Source organism: Elephas maximus, chromosome 12 (genome assembly GCF_024166365.1).
Source record: "Elephas maximus indicus isolate mEleMax1 chromosome 12, mEleMax1 primary haplotype, whole genome shotgun sequence".
NCBI lineage: Eukaryota > Metazoa > Chordata > Mammalia > Proboscidea > Elephantidae > Elephas > Elephas maximus.
The window spans coordinates 51,574,037-51,586,835 of NC_064830.1; the positions used below are offsets into that span (position 1 = coordinate 51,574,037).

The 12,799-nt window shown below is 38.0% G+C and overlaps 1 protein-coding gene across 2 annotated transcripts in view; it reads right to left on the reverse strand.

Annotated features, from left to right (window-relative positions):
- TRPM7 (transient receptor potential cation channel subfamily M member 7) overlaps positions 1 to 12,799 on the reverse strand; it is a 170,338-nt gene that overhangs the window by 143,874 nt on the left and 13,665 nt on the right. The gene's annotated exons all lie outside the window — the stretch shown is intronic.

Consider the following 12,799-nt stretch of genomic DNA (forward strand, 5'->3'; position numbering starts at 1 on the left):
AGAGGAAAGCCATATGAAGACAGAGGCAGAGACTGGAGTGATGTGTCTATAAGCCAAGAATATGAATTGCTGGCAGCTGCCAGAAGCTAGGAGAGAGGCATGCAATAGAGTCTTCCTCAGAGCTTCCAAAAGGAACCACCCTGCCGACACCCTGAGTTCAGACTTCTGGCCTCCAGAACTGTGAGGGAATAAGTTTCTACTGTTTTAAGCTCCCCCCCCCACCCCCCCCGTTTGTGGTAATTTATTATGGCAGCGCTAGGACACAAATACAGCACTCATTTCAAAAGGTTCATGCATTTACTTCTCTCCCACAGCTCCTTATCATTAGTTTTCCAGTTTTGTTATTTCTAAATCCCTCAGTCAGCATGGAATTGCTATCTCATCTCAGCCCATCTCTCCTTGCACACAGAATGAAGAACCAGTTTCCAGCCAAAGTTCTGCCTGTGTTGGGTGAGGGTCTATTCACTGCTGTTTGTTAAGACTACCTTGGAACTCTAGTGTAGCAGCCATCCACTTCTAACTAATACTAGTATGCAGATCTATCCATAACCCAGGCCCATACATTTTTCTGCTCCACTGACTAGTTACAGAGAACTCCTTATGAGGCTGTAAGTGTAATATAAGAGAAAGATGGTAAAACAGAAGCAGCAGGTACCATGGGAGCACGTAACTCTGAAACTAATGAATCTAACTGTACATCAAATGTTAACAAAACCCCCTTCCCCAACTCATTCATCTAAAAATCTTGGATTTACACAACACATGTATCAGACAAAGGACTTGCATTCAGAATTGATAAAGAACTCTTAGAACTATAAGACACAAATAAATTAAGAAATGGACAAAGATGATCTGAACAAACACTTCACAAATATATATAAATCAGCAATATGCACATGAAAAGATGCTCAGTGATCATAAAAATGCAAATTAAAATCACAACAAGCTTCCACTACACACATATTAGAATGGCTAAAGTTAAAAAAGACCAACCAATAACCAATAACAAGTGTTAGTGAGGATGTGGAAGAATGGGAATTCTTATCTATTGCTGGTGGGAATAAAAATAATACAATCTGTTAGAACAGTTTATTAAAAAGTTAAACAGAAGCCTACCATATTACCCAGTCATTCTACATTTAAGAATTTACCCCACAAAAACTGAAAATAAATGGGCAATGACTTGTACAGCTGGAAATTTGAATTCAGATTGAGAATTTGATGATATTAAAGAATTACATTTAAAAAAAAACTTGGATTTAAAATGAGAAAGGAATAGCTCTTTTGAAGGAATAGCTCCTATAAGACATACAGAATAACAATATAAATTCTGGACAAAATATAACAACTACCTAAAGGCACTGAAGAGCAACCAGAAATTGGAAGGAGTCTATATTTGGCATAAAGGAACAATTAAGGGTGAATTTCTGTTTTTTAGAGTTCTTTACCTGAAGATAGGCCCCATACTCCATAAGTGAGCAGCTAAAACTCCAATAGAAACCCCATAGTCTTACTGGCTTGAAATACCAAAATACTAGGTCCAAGGTAACCCACATCATTTGGAAAGTGAGAGGCAAATTCCCAGAAAAGGAACGCTGAATTCTGCACGCTTAACTCTGTTCAAGTGTCTAGCTGACCCATGAACTGTGCATAGATGGGACGAACTCTAAGCAACTCACCTAAAGAACAAAGAACTGAATATAGAGATTTCCGCTGGCTGCTGCAGGGGAAACAGAGTTTGACAGACAATGACAAAGACAAAATTAAGGTTAGCGCAAAACAAAATGTTGAAATAAGATTCTTTGTCTCTGGTACTCTCTGACTTCTCCTATCAGAGTCCAATTCATTTGACCTTCTGGTACTCTTCCAGGCTCTACTCCAGAGTTTCACTCATGGTCTTAATTGACAGCTAACAACTAATCAACCAATAATTACAATTCTACTGTAATTCAAATGTGAACCCACTAAGCAGCAAATGTATTTTTTAAAAGACAATGTTGAAAAGCCTGTGTGGATCAGCAGTGATGTAAACTTTGGTAAAAAGAATTTTATAGATTAAAAAATTAACTTGAATCAAATTCAAATCATGACCATGTTTGTAAAGAGAGTCCTACCACATCCAACCCTTTTTTCTGCCTATTTTGCTTTCCTGCCTAGGTCAAGGAGAATGCTATCCTAATTGCTTAACAGCCCAATACTGCCCTAGATTTCTGGGGAAGCAGATGTCTGATACAGAGGTCTGTGAGCAGTTGCTATCATGCCATACCTGGGGTTTAAGAGTTTAAATACTTGAAGACTAGGCACACTGAGTCTCAAAGTAGCCAACCTCAATTTCACCCAAAGAGTACTAATTTTTCCTCAGGTGTTTTACAGAAAGTCTTAACTACAATAATTCATTTTAACATGAAAAATTATTAGGAAAATGAAAAGGTGTCAAAATTCATCTTTCTAGGATGATAAATGATAATGCTGATTAAAAAAAAATCAAACATTTTAAATTTCTCATACTAAATCAATAAATTTTACCTAAACATCTAAGCTTGTTAAAATGTCAAAGTAAATACATTGGCACAGAAAATAGAACAACAGAATAAATAGCTTAGAAACAGAAACTTAAATTTAAGGAAATGGTATATGATGATAACAATGATACAAATCAGGAGAAAATGTGAACTATTTAAATTAATAGTGGTGGTACAGCTGGTTATCCATACCTCACCCTTTATCCAAAATGAATATTAGATGAATTAAAGTCAAAATGTGAACAGTAAAACCTAAAACTTCTACAAAAAAATACAGAGTAACTTTATGAACTCAGGATAGGAAAGAATTTATTTTTTAGAGAATATAGAAAAAAAATCATAAAGAAAATACTGATAAATGACTACCCACCATAAAATTAAAAGCTAGTGTACAACAACAGGAGGGAAGGGAAGGGAAGAAAGACATACCTTACCATTAACGAAGTGAAAAAAAGAAAAGAAAAAGCTACAAGTTAGAGAAGATATTTGCAGCACATAAAACCAATAAAAAATTAGTATCCAGAAGAACTACTACAAACAAATAAGAAAAAGATAATCCAACAGAAAACTCAACAAAGAATATGAATAAGCAATTCACCAGAGAAAGAAGGTAACTGTGTCAAAAACCTGTAACCTGAAATAATATTCAACCTTCTTAGTGGCCAAGGAAAAGCAAATTAAAACAATGAGATACCATTTCACAGTCAGGAGAAAAATAAAAGAAACTGGCTAAGTGTTGGCAAAGATGTAGGAAAAAATAGGAACTCTCACTGGGAGTATAAACTGCACAATTACTGTGGTTAACACATTGGCAATTTCCATATAGTTGAAAACATACCCACCCTATGATCCAGCGAATCTACTTGTAGATATGCATCCTAGAAAAATTCTCACACTTGAACGTAATATAATATATACAAGAATGTTGTATTATTTGTAAAAAAAAAAAAAAAAATAGAAACAACATAAACACCCAATAACAGAAAAATAGAAAGAATGTAGCATTTTCATAGAATACACAGCAGTTAAAAGACATGTGTTCGACCTACAGGTATGAACATGGATAAATCCCCAAACCCAATTTTGATTGGAAGGGAAAAAAACAAACCAATGTCCATAAAATACCACCAGTACCCGTTGCCATCGAGTGGATTCCAACTTCATGGAAATCTCATAAAGAGATGTACATAATTCCAAATATATACAATTTAGGAATACACACAAAGCATTACATATATTATATAGGACACTACAAAAGCATATAAATTTTTTTTTTTTGGAAGGGCCGCAACTGAGTCTCTGGCTGCTGCCTCAGGAGCGAGAGCTGTAGTATTCCCTCCTCTCTTTCACTTCCATTGCAACCAATAAAGATAATTTGTGCCATTAAAAAAAAAAAAAACATGCAAAAGGACAACCTGACAGTTGTCCATGGAAGTAGAAAGAGGAATGAGATTTTGATTCGGTTCACGAACTGATTCAATTTTATATGTAATATTTTGTTTCTTAACCCAAGTGGTAAGTGCATGTCGGTTACATTATGCTCTATATACTGTTTTATACATCTGAATACCATAATAAAAAATTAGGACTGGACTGTAAGATAGAAAATGATACTGGTGAGGGGTGAGTTTCTTGGATCAAGAAGACACATGAGACTATGTGGGCAGCTCCTGTTTAGAGGGGCAAGGAGAAGGCAGAGGGGGATAGAAGCTGGCTGAATGGACACAGAAATACAGGGTGGAGAAAAGGAGTGTGTTGTCTCATTGTGGGGGAGCAACTAGGAGAATACAGCAAGCTGTATATAAATTTTTGTATGAGACTGACTTGATTTGTAAACTTTCACTCAAAGCACAATAAAAATTAAAAAAAAAAAGAAAATAAAATAAAAAAAGGACAAAAGACATGAACGGACATTTCACCGAAGAGGATACTGATAGCAAATAAGCACATGAATAGGTGTTCAACATCACTCACCATCAGGGAAGTGCAAATTAAAACCAGGACATACCTATCAAAAAACGGTGACAAAGACCAGACTTAATGGTCTGAGTCTGGAAGGACCCCAGAGGTCATGGCCCCTGGACCCTGTGTTAGCCCAAGACTGGAACCATTCCCGAAGCCAACTCTTCAGACAGGGATTGAATTGGACAGTAGGACAGAAACTGATACTAGTGAGGAATGAGCTTCTTAGCTCAAGTAGACACATGAGACTATGAGGGCAGCTTCTGTCTGGAGGAGAGAGGAGAAGGCAGAGGAGGACAGGAGCTGGCTGAATGGATACGGGGAATACAGGGTGGAGGGGAGGAGTGTGCTCTTACCTTAAAGGGGGAGCAGCTAGAGGTACACAGCAAGGTCTGTTAAGTTCTCATATGAGAGACTGACTTGATTTGTAAACTTTCACTTAAAGCACAATAAATAAATACTTAAAAAAAAATTCCCAAGGACCTCAAAATCACATACATTTAAGATATTGTGTACTTTAGGAGCCCTGGTGCTGCCATGGTTAAGAGCTAAGGCTGCTAACCAAAAGGTTGGCAGTTCAAATCCACCAGCCACTCCTTGGAGACCCTATGGGGCAGTTTTACTCTATCCTATAGGTTTTACTCTGTCCTATATGGTTACTGGAAACCCTGGTGGCATAGTGGTTAAGTGCTATGGCTGCTAACCAAGAGGTCAGCAGTATGAATCTGCCAGGCGCTCCTTGGAAACTCTATGGGGCAGTTCCACTCTGTTCTATAGGGTCGTTATGAGTCATAATCAACTCGATGGCAGCAGGTTTGGCTTTTTTTGGACAGGGTTACTATGAGTTGGCATCGACTCAAGGGCAATGGGTTGTTTTTGGTTTGTGTGCTTGAAGTCAATATAATCTAAATTCTTCTCTTTTATTCTTGGCTCCCTTTTAACTAAAAAAACACAATTATTTCCAAAGCAATGGATTTGTCACATACAGTATATCCAGTACAATGACAACTGATCTGTTTTTAGATGATGCCTCAAAAATTAGCCTGAAAAAGAGAAGTTTAAAGAAAATATTAGGATATTCTGTTAGAAAACACAGTCCTTCATGTTGTGAATAAACCATGTCAACCTATTCACTATTGCTAAGTAGCATTATTGTACTTTGTTGATATATTCATGGTAAATTTCTGCAGTTTTTAGTGTAAGTCCACACTCTTAATTAGATGAACTAAAAGAAAACCAAGTATCTATTCCATGGCCAAACTAAATGAGATTTAAGGGATGAGAGGGGGGATCACTGAGATAAATGCCTGCATATTAAATTTCAGAATGAAGAGCTCTACCTGTCACAGAAATTTATTTAATTTAGTTAATAACTTCTCCAATCTGCTAAGTCTCTATATGTGTCAAAATAAAATGTAAACAACTGAGTTGAGAATAGCCTGTCCTAAACCAGTTGCCATCGAATCAGTTCTCACTCAAAGTGACCCCATGCCTGTCACAGTAGAACTGTGCTCCATAGACTCCATAGGGTTTTCAATGGCTGATTTTTCAGAATTAGATCACCGGCTCAAACCTCCAACCTTTAGACTAGCAGCCAAGTGCATTAGCCATTTGCACCATCTATTGTCTTAAGGTTATTACTGTCCTAAGGTTCTGTTACACAGCCCTAGTGGTGCCGTGGTTAAGCGCTTAGCTACTAACCTGAAGGTTGGTGGTTCAAACCCACCAGCTGCTCTGTGGGAGGCAGATGTGGCAATCTGCTTCCATAAGGATTACAGCCTTGAAAAAACCCTACGGAGCAGTTCTACCCCATCATCTCAATGGCAATGGGTTTGATTTTTTTTTTTTTACATCGTATTACATTTCATACCAGTTGAAGAAAATATGATGTAAGACTTTTTTTTTTAAAAAGTAAAACATATCTTTTAAAATGACATTAAAACTTTTTTTTTACTCAATACCTGTCATGTGAGATCTCACAGAGACGCCCTTGAATATCAAAATCCTTCTCTAAATTTCCAGTTTGCAGGTAAACACCTACTCTACTACTTACTAGCTTAGTGACCTTATGAGAGTTATTTTGATTCTCTGCTCCTTATACGTAAGTAATGAAGATAGAAACAGTGCCTACTTTGTAAGGTTTTCTTGAGGGATAATGAGTGAATAATATGTAAAGCCACCACACATCTGTCAGTTTGTCATATTGTGGTGCATGTAGCTATGACACTGGAAGCTTTGCCACCAGTATTTCAAATGCAGCAGGGTTACCCTTGGTGGACAGGTTTCAGTGAAGCTTCCAGACTAAGACAGACTAGGAAGAAGGACCTGGCAGTCTACTTCTGAAAAAAACTGGCCAGTGAAAACCTTACGAATAGCAGGACAGTACTGTCTGATATAGGGCCAGAAGATGAGTCCCGCCGGTTGGAAAGTACTCAGAATATGACTGGGGAACAGCTGCTCCTCAAAGTGGCAGAGACCTTAATGATGTGGATGGGGTCAAGCTTCCAGGACCTTCATTTGTTGTTGTGGCATGACTCAAAATGAGAAGAAACAGCTGCAAACATCCACTAATAATCAGAAAGTGGAATGTATGAAGTATTAATCTAGGAAAATTGGGGATCATAAAAAAAAAATAGAATGCATACAGATTAATATCCTAGGCATTAGTGAGCTGAAATGGACTGGTATTGCCCATTCTGAATCAGACAATCATACGGTCTACTGTGCTGGGAATGACAAATTGAAGATGAATGGCATTACATTTTTCCTCAAAAAGAACATTTCAACATCTACCCTGAAGTACAACGCTGTCAGTGACAGGATAACATTCATATGCCTAGAAGGAAGACAACGTAATACAACTATTACTTAAATTTACTCACCAACCACTAATGCTAAAGATGAGGAAACTGAGGATTTTTGCCAGCTTCACCAGTCTGAAATTGATTAAATATGCAATCAAGATGCATTGATAATTACTGGTGACTGGAATGCAAAAGTTAGAAATGAGGGAGGATTGGTAGTTCGAAAATATGGCCTTGATGACAGAAATGACACCAGAGATCACATAACAGAATTTTGTAACACCAACGACTTCTTCATTGCAAATATGTTTTTACAACAACATAAATGGCGACTGTACACGTGGGCCTCACCAGATGGAATACACAGGAAATCAAATTGACTACATCTGTGGAAACAGATGGTTTAAAAGCTCAATATCATCAGTCAGAACAAGGCCAGGCACCAGCTCTGAAAGACACCAGCAATTGCTCACATGCAAACTCAAGTTGAAGCCGAAGAAAATTAAAACAAGACCACGAGAGCCAAAATACAACCTTGAATATATCCCACCTTAATTTAGAGACCATCTCAATAATAGATTTGACACATTGAACACTAATGACTGAAGACAAGTTCTCAGAGGACATCAAAGACATCACACATGACAAAAGCAAAAGGCCATTAAAAACACATGTAAGAAAAGACCAAAACGGATGTCAGAAGAGACTGAAATTTGGTCTTGAACTTTGAGTAGCTAAACCAAAAAGAAGAAATGATGCAGTAAGAGAGCTGAACAGATGATTTCAAAGGGCAGCTCAAAAAGACAAAGTAAAGCATTATAATGAAATTTACAAAGACCTGGAGTTACAAAACCAAAAGGGAAGAATACATACAGCATGCCTCAAGCTGAAAGAACCAAAGGAAAAATTCAAGCCTTAAGTTGCAATTTTCAAAGATTCGATGGGCAAAATATTGAATGACACAGGAAGCATCAAAAGAAGGTGGAAGGCAAACACAAAGTCACTGTACTTTCAACCATTTCAGGAGGTAGCATATGATCAAGAACCTATGGCACTGAAGGAAAAAGTCCAAGCTGCACTGAAGGCACTGGCAAAAAACATGGCTTAAGGAATCGACAGAATACCATATGAGATGTTTTAACAAATGGATGCAGTGCTGGAGGTGTTCACTTGTCTATGCCAAGAAATTTGGGAAACAGTCACCTGAACAACCGACTGAAAGAAATCCATATTTGTGCCCATTCCAAAAAAAGGTGATTCAACAGAATGTGGCAATTATTGAACAATATCATTAATATCACATGCAAGTAAAATTCTGCTAAAGATCATTCAAAAGGGGTTGCAGGAATATATCAACAGGGAACTGCCAAAGTTCAAGTCAGGTTCAGAAGAGAATGTGGAACCAGGAGTATCATTGCTGATGTCAGTTATCTTGGCTCAAAGCAGAGAATACCAGAAAGATGCTTTCCTGTGTTTCCCCTTTGTGGATCGTAACAAATTATGGGTAACATCATGAAGAATGGAAATTCCAGAACACTTAACTGTGTTCATGTGGAACCCATACATAGAAGAAAAGGCAGTTACTGCAACATAACAAGGGATACTGCATGGTTAAAAATCAAGAAAGGTGTGTCTCAGGGTTGCATCCTTTCACCATACTTATTCAATCTGCATGCTGAGCAAAGAATCCAAAAAACTGGACTACATGAAGAACGCAGAATCAGGATTGGAGGAAAGCTCATTAACAACCTGCATTATGCAGATGACACAACCCTGCTTGCTGAAAGTGAAGAAGACTTAAAACATTTACTGATGAAGATCAAAGACCACAGCCTTCAGTATGGATTACACCTCAACATAAAGCAAACAAAAATCCTCACAACTGGAAAAGTAAGCAACATCATGATAAATGGAGAAAAGACTGAACTCGTCAAGGATTTCATTTTACTTGGATCCATAATCAACACGCATAGAAGCAGCAGTCAAGAAGTCAAATGATGTACTGCATTGGGCAAATCTGCTGCAAAAGATCTCTCTAAAGTGTTAAAATGCAAAGATGTCACTTTCGGGACTAAGGTGCACCTAGCCCAAACCGTGATCATTTTCAGTCGCCTCAAATGCATGTGAAACCTGGAGAGTGAATTAAGGAAGACTTAAGAAGAACGAAAACTGATGCCTTTCAGTTACGGTGTTGGCAAAGAATACTGAATATATCATGGATTGCCCGAAGAATGAACAAATCTGTCCTGGAAGAAATACAGCCACAACGCTCCTTAGAAGCAAGGATGGAAAGACTTTGTCTCATGCACTTTGGATGTGTTATCAGGAGTGATCAGTCCCTGGAGAAAGATACTATGGCTGGCAAAGAAGAGGGTCACATTGAAAAAGAGGAAGACCCTTGACGAGATGGACTGACACTGTGGCTGCAACAGTGGACTCAAGGATAACAATTGTGAGCATGATGCAAGATTGGGCAGTGTCTCATTCTGTTTTACATGGGGTCCCTATGAATCAACACTGACTTGACAGCACTTAACAACAACGGTAATACGTAAAGCACTTAGAAGAACAGTCACAGCTAAATGCTGATACATATTAGCTAATACTATGAAAATCTGTCTGAAGAGTTCTGTGTTATTCAAGCGTACCTTCTTTGTCCTGGGTATTGTAAATTATACTCTTAAAAACTGGGAAGACTACCGGTTCCCATACTAAAGGGTAATTTACAGCCCTACCTTTTCTGTGGAAACTCTGGTGGTGTAGTGGTTTAAGTATTACGGCTGCTAACCAAAAGGTCAGCAGGTCAAATCCACCAGGCACTCCTTGGGAACTCTATGGGGCAGTTGTACTCTGTCCTATAGGGACGCTATGAGTCAGAATCGACTTGATGGCAACAGGTTTTTTTTTGTTGTTGTTTACCTTTGCTGTTAATGTTTCTCCAGTCTCCTCATAGTTACGCTCTGTTTCTCCTGATAACTTCCCTTCCATCACTTCGAATGTACTATCACTGTTCAAGGAAAGTAGGTAATCAAACCTGTTACATTTCACTTTGCATATACTTTTCTATCAGTGAACACTGGTCTCTAGCTTGCTATATGCCTGATACTGGCTTGGTTCAAAAGCTTTTTTTCTTACTTCTCATGAGGAAGTGGGTCTCTAAAGGTTGGAGTTTCCAGAAATCTGAAGTTGAAATGTTATGTTATTAACATGTTTATATGATGCTAGGAGGAAAAAGTAGTGCTTCACAGACTTTAATCCTAGGATTGCTATTAGGTCAAGTAGAGGAAAGAGTTATCATCTGCTTTTTACAGACAAGGTTAACACTGATGTTCACAAAAGACTGTGACTTGGTGAAAATGCTTAGGACAGGAGCCACATCTACCAACTGCAAAGAATTGCTTACCTCCACATAAAATTTCTTTAATAGAATTTTAAAATCTCCAAAATGGCCAGGAAATTAAACACACACTACCAAAAACACAGGTTAAAAAGATCTGGAGTACTTTTCTAAATCCAAGCTGAACTGAATCTAAAGGCCAACAAAATACATAAAACTACAAATTCAATTTAAATTGTCGCTGTTAGGTGGTGTTAAGTCGGTTCCAAATCATAGCGGCCCCATATACAAACAGAATGAAATACTGTGTCATCCTCACAACTGTTGTTATGTTTGAGCCCACTGCTGTAACCACTGTGTCATTCCATCCTGTTGAGGGCCTTCCTCTTTTTCACTGAACCTCAACTTTACCAAGCATGATGTCCTTTTCCAGGGACTGATCTCTCCTGATAACATGTCCAAAGTATGTGAATGTACTCTCACCATCCTTGCTTCTAAGGAACATTCTGGCTGTATTTCTTCCAAGACAGATTGTTCCATTCTTTTGACAGTCCACGATATATTCAATATTCTTCAACAACACCATAATTCAAAGGCATCAATTCTTCTTAGGTCTTCCTTATTCACTGTCCAGGTTTCACATGCATATGGGATGACTGAAAACACCATGGCTTGAGTCAGGTGCACCTTAGTCCTAAAACTGACATCTTTGCTTTTATAACACTTTAGAGAGATCTTTTGCAGCAGATTTGCCTGATGCAATTCATCCTTGGATTTCTTGACTGCTGCCTGCATGGGTGCTGATTGTGGATCCAAGTAAAATGAAATCCTTTACAACTTCAATCTGTTCTCCACTTATCATGCTGCTTATTGGTCCTGTTGTGAGGTTTTTGTGTTTTTTTTTATGTTGAGGTGTAACCTATACTTCATCAGCAAGCGCTTCAAGTCTTCTTCACTTTCAGCAAGCAAGGTTGTGTCATCTGCATAACACAGGTGGTTAATGAGTCTTTCTCCAATCCTGATTTGACTTTCTTATTTACATAGTCCAACTTCTCAGATTATTTCCTCAGCGTACAGATTGAATAAGTATGGTGAAAGGATACAACCCTGACACACACCTTTCCTGACTTTAAACCACTAAGTATTCCCTTGTTCTGTTCAAACGACTGCCTCTTCATGTACGTACAGGTTCCTCATAAGCACAACTAAGTGTTCTGGAAATCCCATTCTTCGCAATGTTATCCATAATTTGTTATGATCCACACAGTCGAATGCCTCTGCATTGTCAATGAAACACAGGTAAACATCCTTCTGGTATTCTCTGCTTTCAGGCAGTATCCATCTGATATCAGCAATGATAGCCCTGGTTCTACGTCCTCTTCTGAATCTGGCTTGAATTTCTAGCAGTTCTCTGTCGATGTACTGCTGCAACCACTTTTGAATGATCTTCAGCAAAATTTTACTTGCGTGTGGTATTAATGATATTGTCCGATAATTTCCACATTCAGCTGGATCACCTTTCTTTGGAATAGGCATAAGTATGGATCTCTTCCAGTCACCTGGCCAGGTAACTCATCCAGATTTCTTGGCATAGATGAGTAAGCACTTCCAGCACTGCATCCGTTTGTTGAAACAGATCTTAATTGGTATTCTGTCAATTCCTGGAGCCTTGTTTTCTGCCAAAGCCTTCAGTGCAACCTGGACCTCTTCCTTCAGTACCATCGGTTCCTGATCATATGCTACCTCCTGAAATGACTGAACATCAACCGTTTTGGGGATAGTGACTCTTTTTATTCCTTCCATTTCCTTTTGATGCTTTCTGCGCTGTTTAATATTTTCTAATTCAAATTATAACCATTTTTTTATAAAACAAAAATAAACTAAGAGACATCTAATTCTTTAGTCAAACATTTAATCCGCATTCAAAGTAATTTAGGAATTGCAAAGCACTTTTTGAAAATGACACGTCTAAGTTCTTTTGCATCAATTTACATAAGTACTAAGTTCAAATTCACATAAATGGCCAGATGATGCTCATATTCATAAGCTCCTCTTAACCATTTTGATTTTTGCCTCCAAGTACCAAACTTAAAACAGGCATTTAAGTAGCAGTAATTTATAAAAGAGTTTAATTTATAAAAGAAGTCCCTAAGTGGTACACAGGGTTAAGTGCT